This window comes from Convolutriloba macropyga, unplaced genomic scaffold, assembly GCF_964194025.1.
Source record: "Convolutriloba macropyga unplaced genomic scaffold, txConMacr16.3 SCAFFOLD_1583, whole genome shotgun sequence".
Taxonomy (NCBI): domain Eukaryota; kingdom Metazoa; phylum Xenacoelomorpha; order Acoela; family Convolutidae; genus Convolutriloba; species Convolutriloba macropyga.
The window spans coordinates 32,501-42,500 of NW_027451857.1; the positions used below are offsets into that span (position 1 = coordinate 32,501).

A 10,000-nucleotide genomic window follows, 5' to 3' on the forward strand; every position below is an offset into this window, starting at 1 on the left:
AGAGTGCGAGAAAAGCGCTCCCAAATGGCCTAACAGTGGCAGCCAATCAGAGTGCGAGAAAAGCGCTCCCAAATGGCCTAACAGTGGCAGCCAATCAGAGTGCGAGAAAAGCGCTCCCAAATGGCCTAACAGTGGCAGCCAATCAGAGTGCGAGAAAAGCGCTCCCAAATGGCCTAACAGTGGCAGCCAATCAGAGTGCGAGAAAAGCGCTCCCAAATGGCCTAACAGTGGCAGCCAATCAGAGTGCGAGAAAAGCGCTCCCAAATGGCCTAACAGTGGCAGCCAATCAGAGTGCGAGAAAAGCGCTCCCAAATGGCCTAACAGTGGCAGCCAATCAGAGTGCGAGAAAAGCGCTCCCAAATGGCCTAACAGTGGCAGCCAATCAGAGTGCGAGAAAAGCGCTCCCAAATGGCCTAACAGTGGCAGCCAATCAGAGTGCGAGAAAAGCGCTCCCAAATGGCCTAACAGTGGCAGCCAATCAGAGTGCGAGAAAAGCGCTCCCAAATGGCCTAACAGTGGCAGCCAATCAGAGTGCGAGAAAAGCGCTCCCAAATGGCCTAACAGTGGCAGCCAATCAGAGTGCGAGAAAAGCGCTCCCAAATGGCCTAACAGTGGCAGCCAATCAGAGTGCGAGAAAAGCGCTCCCAAATGGCCTAACAGTGGCAGCCAATCAGAGTGCGAGAAAAGCGCTCCCAAATGGCCTAACAGTGGCAGCCAATCAGAGTGCGAGAAAAGCGCTCCCAAATGGCCTAACAGTGGCAGCCAATCAGAGTGCGAGAAAAGCGCTCCCAAATGGCCTAACAGTGGCAGCCAATCAGAGTGCGAGAAAAGCGCTCCCAAATGGCCTAACAGTGGCAGCCAATCAGAGTGCGAGAAAAGCGCTCCCAAATGGCCTAACAGTGGCAGCCAATCAGAGTGCGAGAAAAGCGCTCCCAAATGGCCTAACAGTGGCAGCCAATCAGAGTGCGAGAAAAGCGCTCCCAAATGGCCTAACAGTGGCAGCCAATCAGAGTGCGAGAAAAGCGATCCCAAATGGCCTAACAGTGGCAGCCAATCAGAGTGCGAGAAAAGCGCTCCCAAATGGCCTAACAGTGGCAGCCAGCTAGAGCTAGCTTAAGTTAGCTTGGGTTAGCTTGAGTTAGCTTTAATTAGCTTTAATTAGCTTAAGCTAGCTTAAGTTAGCTTGGGTTAGCTTGAGTTAGCTTGAGCTAGCTTGAGTTAGCTTGAATTAGCTTGAGTTAGCTTGAATTAGCTTGAGTTAGCTTGAGTTAGCTTGAATTAGCTTGAGTTAGCTTGAGTTAGCTCGGGTTAGCTTGAGTTTGACTTCATTAACCCAAGTTAGCTTGGGTTAACTTCATTAAGTTAGCTTGAACTAGCTTGAGTTAGCTTGAGTTAGCTTGAGTTAGCTTGAGTTAGCTTGAGTTAGCTTGTCTTAGCTTTAGCTAGCTTGAGTTAGCTTGAACTAGCTTTAGCTACCTTGAGTTAGCTTGAGTTAGCTCGGGTTAGCTTGAGTTAGCTTGAGTTAGCTTGAGTTAGCTTTAGCTAGCTTGAGTTAGCTTGAGTTAGCTTGAGTTAGCTTGAGTTAGCTTGAATTAGCTTGAGTTAGCTTGAGTTAGCCTTAGCTAGCTTGGGTTAGCTTGAGCTAGCTTGAGTTAGCTCGGGTTAGCTTGAGTTAGCTTGAGTTAGCTTTAGCTAGCTTGAGTTAGCTTGAGTTAGCTTGAGTTAGCTTGAGTTAGCTTTAGCTAGCTTGAGTTAGCTTGAACTAGCTTGAGTTAGCTTGAGCTAGCTTGAGTTAGCTTGAGTTAGCTTGAGTTAGCTTTAGCTAGCTTGAGTTAGCTTGAACTAGCTTTAGTTAGCTTGAGTTAGCTTGAGTTAGCTTGAGTTAGCTTGAGTTAGCTTGTCTTAGCTTTAGCTAGCTTGAGTTAGCTTGAACTAGCTTTAGCTACCTTGAGTTAGCTTGAGTTAGCTCGGGTTAGCTTGAGTTAGCTTGAGTTAGCTTGAGTTAGCTTTAGCTAGCTTGAGTTAGCTTGAGTTAGCTTGAGTTAGCTTGAACTAGCTTGAGTTAGCTTGAGTTAGCTTGAGTTAGCTTGAGTTAGCTTGAGTTAGCTTGAGTTAGCTTGTCTTAGCTTTAGCTAGCTTGAGTTAGCTTGAACTAGCTTTAGCTACCTTGAGTTAGCTTGAGTTAGCTCGGGTTAGCTTGAGTTAGCTTGAGTTAGCTTGAGTTAGCTTTAGCTAGCTTGAGTTAGCTTGAGTTAGCTTGAGTTAGCTTGAGTTAGCTTGAATTAGCTTGAGTTAGCTTGAGTTAGCTTTAGCTAGCTTGGGTTAGCTTGAGCTAGCTTGAGTTAGCTCGGGTTAGCTTGAGTTAGCTTGAGTTAGCTTTAGCTAGCTTGAGTTAGCTTGAGTTAGCTTGAGTTAGCTTGAGTTAGCTTTAGCTAGCTTGAGTTAGCTTGAACTAGCTTGAGTTAGCTTGAGCTAGCTTGAGTTAGCTTGAGTTAGCTTGAGTTAGCTTTAGCTAGCTTGAGTTAGCTTGAACTAGCTTTAGTTAGCTTGAGTTAGCTTGAGTTAGCTTGAGTTAGCTTGAGTTAGCTTGTCTTAGCTTTAGCTAGCTTGAGTTAGCTTGAACTAGCTTTAGCTACCTTGAGTTAGCTTGAGTTAGCTCGGGTTAGCTTGAGTTAGCTTGAGTTAGCTTGAGTTAGCTTTAGCTAGCTTGAGTTAGCTTGAGTTAGCTTGAGTTAGCTTGAACTAGCTTGAGTTAGCTTGAGTTAGCTTGAGTTAGCTTGAGTTAGCTTGAGTTAGCTTGAGTTAGCTTGTCTTAGCTTTAGCTAGCTTGAGTTAGCTTGAACTAGCTTTAGCTACCTTGAGTTAGCTTGAGTTAGCTCGGGTTAGCTTGAGTTAGCTTGAGTTAGCTTGAGTTAGCTTTAGCTAGCTTGAGTTAGCTTGAGTTAGCTTGAGTTAGCTTGAGTTAGCTTGAATTAGCTTGAGTTAGCTTGAGTTAGCTTTAGCTAGCTTGGGTTAGCTTGAGCTAGCTTGAGTTAGCTCGGGTTAGCTTTAGCTAGCTTGAGTTAGCTTGAGTTAGCTTGAGTTAGCTTGAGTTAGCTTTAGCTAGCTTGAGTTAGCTTGAACTAGCTTGAGTTAGCTTGAGCTAGCTTGAGTTAGCTTGAGTTAGCTTGAGTTAGCTTTAGCTAGCTTGAGTTAGCTTGAACTAGCTTTAGTTAGCTTGAGTTAGCTTGAGTTAGCTTGAGTTAGCTTGAGTTAGCTTGTCTTAGCTTTAGCTAGCTTGAGTTAGCTTGAACTAGCTTTAGCTACCTTGAGTTAGCTTGAGTTAGCTCGGGTTAGCTTGAGTTAGCTTGAGTTAGCTTGAGTTAGCTTTAGCTAGCTTGAGTTAGCTTGAGTTAGCTTGAGTTAGCTTGAACTAGCTTGAGTTAGCTTGAGTTAGCTTGAGTTAGCTTGAGTTAGCTTGAGTTAGCTTGAGTTAGCTTGTCTTAGCTTTAGCTAGCTTGAGTTAGCTTGAACTAGCTTTAGCTACCTTGAGTTAGCTTGAGTTAGCTCGGGTTAGCTTGAGTTAGCTTGAGTTAGCTTGAGTTAGCTTTAGCTAGCTTGAGTTAGCTTGAGTTAGCTTGAGTTAGCTTGAGTTAGCTTGAATTAGCTTGAGTTAGCTTGAGTTAGCTTTAGCTAGCTTGGGTTAGCTTGAGCTAGCTTGAGTTAGCTCGGGTTAGCTTGAGTTAGCTTGAGTTAGCTTTAGCTAGCTTGAGTTAGCTTGAGTTAGCTTGAGTTAGCTTGAGTTAGCTTTAGCTAGCTTGAGTTAGCTTGAACTAGCTTGAGTTAGCTTGAGCTAGCTTGAGTTAGCTTGAGTTAGCTTGAGTTAGCTTTAGCTAGCTTGAGTTAGCTTGAACTAGCTTGAGTTAGCTTGAGTTAGCTTGAGTTAGCTTGTCTTAGCTTTAGCTAGCTTGAGCTAGCTTGAACTAGCTTTAGCTACCTTGAGTTAGCTTGAGTTAGCTCGGGTTAGCTTGAGTTAGCTTGAGTTAGCTTGAGTTAGCTTTAGCTAGCTTGAGTTAGCTTGAGTTAGCTTGAGTTAGCTTGAACTAGCTTGAGTTAGCTTGAGTTAGCTTGAGTTAGCTTGAGTTAGCTTGAGTTAGCTTGTCTTAGCTTTAGCTAGCTTGAGTTAGCTTGAACTAGCTTTAGCTACCTTGAGTTAGCTTGAGTTAGCTCGGGTTAGCTTGAGTTAGCTTGAGTTAGCTTGAGTTAGCTTTAGCTAGCTTGAGTTAGCTTGAGTTAGCTTGAGTTAGCTTGAGTTAGCTTGAATTAGCTTGAGTTAGCTTGAGTTAGCTTTAGCTAGCTTGGGTTAGCTTGAGCTAGCTTGAGTTAGCTCGGGTTAGCTTGAGTTAGCTTGAGTTAGCTTTAGCTAGCTTGAGTTAGCTTGAGTTAGCTTGAGTTAGCTTGAGTTAGCTTTAGCTAGCTTGAGTTAGCTTGAACTAGCTTGAGTTAGCTTGAGCTAGCTTGAGTTAGCTTGAGTTAGCTTGAGTTAGCTTTAGCTAGCTTGAGTTAGCTTGAACTAGCTTGAGTTAGCTTGAGCTAGCTTGAGTTAGCTTGAGTTAGCTTGAGTTAGCTTTAGCTAGCTTGAGTTAGCTTGAACTAGCTTGAGTTAGCTTGAGTTAGCTTGAGTTAGCTTGAGTTAGCTTGTCTTAGCTTTATCTAGCTTGAGCTAGCTTGAACTAGCTTTAGCTACCTTGAGTTAGCTTGAGTTAGCTCGGGTTAGCTTGAGTTAGCTTGAGTTAGCTTGAGTTAGCTTGAGCTAGCTTGAGTTAGCTTGAGTTAGCTTGAGTTAGCTTGAGCTAGCTTGAGTTAGCTTGAGTTAGCTTGAGTTAGCTTTAGCTAGCTTGAGTTAGCTTGAACTAGCTTGAGTTAGCTTGAGTTAGCTTGAGTTAGCTTGAGTTAGCTTGTCTTAGCTTTAGCTAGCTTGAGCTAGCTTGAACTAGCTTTAGCTACCTTGAGTTAGCTTGAGTTAGCTCGGGTTAGCTTGAGTTAGCTTGAGTTAGCTTGAGTTAGCTTTAGCTAGCTTGAGTTAGCTTGAGTTAGCTTGAGTTAGCTTGAACTAGCTTGAGTTAGCTTGAGTTAGCTTGAGTTAGCTTGAGTTAGCTTGAGTTAGCTTGAGTTAGCTTGTCTTAGCTTTAGCTAGCTTGAGTTAGCTTGAACTAGCTTTAGCTACCTTGAGTTAGCTTGAGTTAGCTCGGGTTAGCTTGAGTTAGCTTGAGTTAGCTTGAGTTAGCTTTAGCTAGCTTGAGTTAGCTTGAGTTAGCTTGAGTTAGCTTGAGTTAGCTTGAATTAGCTTGAGTTAGCTTGAGTTAGCTTTAGCTAGCTTGGGTTAGCTTGAGCTAGCTTGAGTTAGCTCGGGTTAGCTTGAGTTAGCTAGAGTTAGCTTTAGCTAGCTTGAGTTAGCTTGAGTTAGCTTGAGTTAGCTTGAGTTAGCTTTAGCTAGCTTGAGTTAGCTTGAACTAGCTTGAGTTAGCTTGAGCTAGCTTGAGTTAGCTTGAGTTAGCTTGAGTTAGCTTTAGCTAGCTTGAGTTAGCTTGAACTAGCTTTAGTTAGCTTGAGTTAGCTTGAGTTAGCTTGAGTTAGCTTGAGTTAGCTTGTCTTAGCTTTAGCTAGCTTGAGTTAGCTTGAACTAGCTTTAGCTACCTTGAGTTAGCTTGAGTTAGCTCGGGTTAGCTTGAGTTAGCTTGAGTTAGCTTGAGTTAGCTTTAGCTAGCTTGAGTTAGCTTGAGTTAGCTTGAGTTAGCTTGAGTTAGCTTGAGTTAGCTTGAGTTAGCTTGTCTTAGCTTTAGCTAGCTTGAGTTAGCTTGAACTAGCTTTAGCTACCTTGAGTTAGCTTGAGTTAGCTCGGGTTAGCTTGAGTTAGCTTGAGTTAGCTTGAGTTAGCTTTAGCTAGCTTGAGTTAGCTTGAGTTAGCTTGAGTTAGCTTGAGTTAGCTTGAATTAGCTTGAGTTAGCTTGAGTTAGCTTTAGCTAGCTTGGGTTAGCTTGAGCTAGCTTGAGTTAGCTCGGGTTAGCTTGAGTTAGCTTGAGTTAGCTTTAGCTAGCTTGAGTTAGCTTGAGTTAGCTTGAGTTAGCTTGAGTTAGCTTTAGCTAGCTTGAGTTAGCTTGAACTAGCTTGAGTTAGCTTGAGCTAGCTTGAGTTAGCTTGAGTTAGCTTGAGTTAGCTTTAGCTAGCTTGAGTTAGCTTGAACTAGCTTGAGTTAGCTTGAGTTAGCTTGAGTTAGCTTGAGTTAGCTTGAGTTAGCTTGTCTTAGCTTTAGCTAGCTTGAGTTAGCTTGAACTAGCTTTAGCTACCTTGAGTTAGCTTGAGTTAGCTCGGGTTAGCTTGAGTTAGCTTGAGTTAGCTTGAGTTAGCTTTAGCTAGCTTGAGTTAGCTTGAGTTAGCTTGAGTTAGCTTGAACTAGCTTGAGTTAGCTTGAGTTAGCTTGAGTTAGCTTGAGTTAGCTTGAGTTAGCTTGTCTTAGCTTTAGCTAGCTTGAGTTAGCTTGAACTAGCTTTAGCTACCTTCAGTTAGCTTGAGTTAGCTCGGGTTAGCTTGAGTTAGCTTGAGTTAGCTTGAGTTAGCTTTAGCTAGCTTGAGTTAGCTTGAGTTAGCTTGAGTTAGCTTGAGTTAGCTTGAATTAGCTTGAGTTAGCTTGAGTTAGCTTTAGCTAGCTTGGGTTAGCTTGAGCTAGCTTGAGTTAGCTCGGGTTAGCTTGAGTTAGCTTGAGTTAGCTTTAGCTAGCTTGAGTTAGCTTGAGTTAGCTTGAGTTAGCTTGAGTTAGCTTTAGCTAGCTTGAGTTAGCTTGAGCTAGCTGAGTTAGCTTGAGTTAGCTAGCTTGAGCTTGAGCTAGCTAGCTAGCTTGAGCTTGAGCTAGCTAGCTCGCTTGAGCTTGAGCTTGAGCTAGCTAGCTTGAGCTTGAGCTAGCTAGCTAGCTTGAGCTTGAGCTTGAGCTAGCTGGCTTGAGCTTGAGCTAGCTAGCTTGAGCTTGAGCTAGCTAGCTAGCTAGCTTGAGCTTGAGCTTGAGCTAGCTAGCTAGCTTGAGCTAGCTATCTAGCTTGAGCTTGAGCTAGCTAGCTAGCTTGAGCTTGAGCTTGAGCTTGAGCTAGCTGGCTTGAGCTTGAGCTAGCTAGCTTGAGCTTGAGCTAGCTAGCTAGCTTGAGCTTGAGCTTGAGCTAGCTGGCTTGAGCTTGAGCTAGCTAGCTTGAGCTTGAGCTAGCTAGCTAGCTTGAGCTTGAGCTTGAGCTAGCTAGCTAGCTAGCTTGAGCTTGAGCTTGAGCTTGAGCTAGCTAGCTTGAGCTTGAGCTAGCTAGCTAGCTTGAGCTTGAGCTTGAGCTAGCTAGCTTGAGCTTGAGCTTGAGCTAGCTAGCTTGAGCTTGAGCTTGAGCTAGCTAGCTTGAGCTTGAGCTTGAGCTAGCTAGCTTGAGCTTGAGCTTGAGCTAGCTAGCTAGCTAGCTTGAGCTTGAGCTAGCTAGCTTGAGCTTGAGCTAGCTAGCTAGCTTGAGATTGAGCTTGAGCTAGCTGGCTTGAGGCTAGGCTAAGCGCAAGCCGAAACATCAACATGTGAAAGTCGTAGAATTTTGCGATCAAATTGTGGCTAGTACTGTGATGTTACTAGTAACCTTGTGTTACGTCATATGGCCAAGAGAGCATTTGAAGGCGAAACTTCTGCATGGGGAAGCTGCATCATGAACAAAAGTTTATATCGAGTATTATGTTGACGTTAGTAGGCCCTGGCCGAAAGCGCAGCATGTGAAAGGTATAGATAAAAGTTAGCGTTGCAGTCAGTACTGTGTAGTTACTAGTAGCTGGATTTAAGCTCGAAATGAGACACTGTTGGTGAAACTTCATCATGAGAACGTCACAAGCTGATCACGCTCTATGATATGACTAGTATTATGTTGCTTCTAGTAGGCTAAGCGCAAGCCGAAACATCAACATGTGAAAGTCGTAGAATTTTGCAATCAAACTGTGGCTAGTACTGTGATGTTACTAGTAACCTTTTCTTACGTCATATGGCCAAGAGAGCATTTGAAGGCGAAACTTCTGCATGGGGAAGCTGCATCATGAACAAAAGTTTATATCGAGTATTATGTTGACGTTAGTAGGCCCTGGCCGAAAGCGCAGCATGTGAAAGGTATAGATAAAAGTTATCGTTGCAGTCAGTACTGTGTAGTTACTAGTAGCTGGATTTAAGCTCGAAGTGAGACACTGTTGGTGAAACTTCATCATGAGAACGTCACAAGCTGATCACGCTCTATGATATGACTAGTATTATGTTGCTTATAGTAGGCTAAGCGCAAGCCGAAACATCAACATGTGAAAGTCGTAGAATTTTGCGATCAAACTGTGGCTAGTACTTTGATGATGCTTGTAGCCAACCGAATTGGTTGAAAAGCCCAATAAGTAAGCTAACTTGGGAGAGCTTGTTGGAAACCAAATGCTACTAGATTGGTCCAAATACATCCTTCAACAGGGGATCACTTGGCTCGCTTTACGAAGAGGAGCACAGCTATATGTGTTAATTCGGTATGAATCGCAAGATTTGTTTACCGACCTCTCTAACGCAAAAGGCGGTCTCGGCTTCGGCTGTTGACTGCGTCCGATTCAGGGTTATATAACTCTCGATTGAACACATTGATGTTCTATTGTTGGTGCTTCCAATAAAATTGGAACACTTAAAGCAGAACCGATTCAAATAATAGCATTCTGATCAATGATTGCATTCCTTGATCAAGAACTGCTGGAGTCATTGTGATGGCGAATTTTCTTCATAAGAAAATTGCAAAGAGACGGAACTTAATGAGACTAGTATTATGTTGTTTCTAGTAAGCGGAAGCTGAAACAGCAACATGTGAAAATCAAGTTTTGTTCAATGATCTCGAGGCGATAAGTACTATGAAGCAACTAGTAGCCTAAGCATGACTCAGATTTGAGACAGTCAAAAAGACTGGCGAAACTTCTTCACATGAAAGTTACATAGAGAACTACAAATGTATACAGCGAGTATTATGTTGTTTCTAGTAGGCGAAAGCTGAAACATCAACATGTGAAAGTTGTCTGCAAACTGTAGAACGATATGTGATTAGTACTGTGCTGTTACTAGTAGCCAGTCTGACTGTAGAAGCCAAGACAAAGGGAAACTAATGCATCTGAAAAGGACAAGTTATGGAAAGGTATGCACGATAAGTATTATGTTGTTTCTAGTAAGCGGCAGCTGAAACATCAACATGTGAACGTCGTTGTGTACAGTAACCTAGAACTATATAGTCCTTAGTAACGTGCATTTACTAGTACCTGTAATTGGTATTCAGACTCAGGCAGTTTGGAATAGTTTGGCAAAGATGCACCAGAGAAAACTGGGATTTGATACAGAAATTGTTGAATACAAGTATTATGCTGCTTCTAGTAGGTTGAATCCGAAACATCAGCATGTGAAAATTGAAAACATTTCTGGTTCGAATTGTCACAAGTATTTGGTGATCTGAGTAGCCAAACTCACTACAACGCCAATTGAAGGCAAAAATTCTCAACGGGAAAAGCTATTCTCATTGAATGAGCTAACAAGACGAGTATTATGTTGCTTCTAGTAGGCGAAAGCCAAAACATCAACATGTGAAAGTCTTGCTGAACAAATTTAATGTTGTTGAGCTCAGTACCGTGTGAATTAGTAGCCATAATTGGCGAGCGAAAATTGAACTGGCGAAACTTCGTCTTTGGAAAATTGCAGATGCCGAGCACTTATTTTGCAACGAGTATTATGTTGACTGTAGTAAGCGAAAGCCGAAACAGCAACATGTGAAAGCTGTTGAAATTTGTGGTCATTTTGCAATAAGTACAAGGAGTGTAACTAGTAGCCAGGTCAAAATTTGGGATAAGAATGAGCAAAAATTCTGCATGAGAACAGTTGAAATTATGAAACTAAATTACAAAGACTAGTATTATGTTGTTTCGAGTACGCGAAAGCGGAAACATCAACATGTGAACG

At 42.8% G+C, this 10,000-nt stretch overlaps 1 pseudogene; it reads left to right on the top strand.

Annotated features, from left to right (window-relative positions):
• Window positions 1–8,476: 8,476 nt before the first annotated feature.
• On the top strand, window positions 8,477–8,628 carry LOC142357002 (5.8S ribosomal RNA; annotated as a pseudogene).
• Window positions 8,629–10,000: the final 1,372 nt, after the last annotated feature.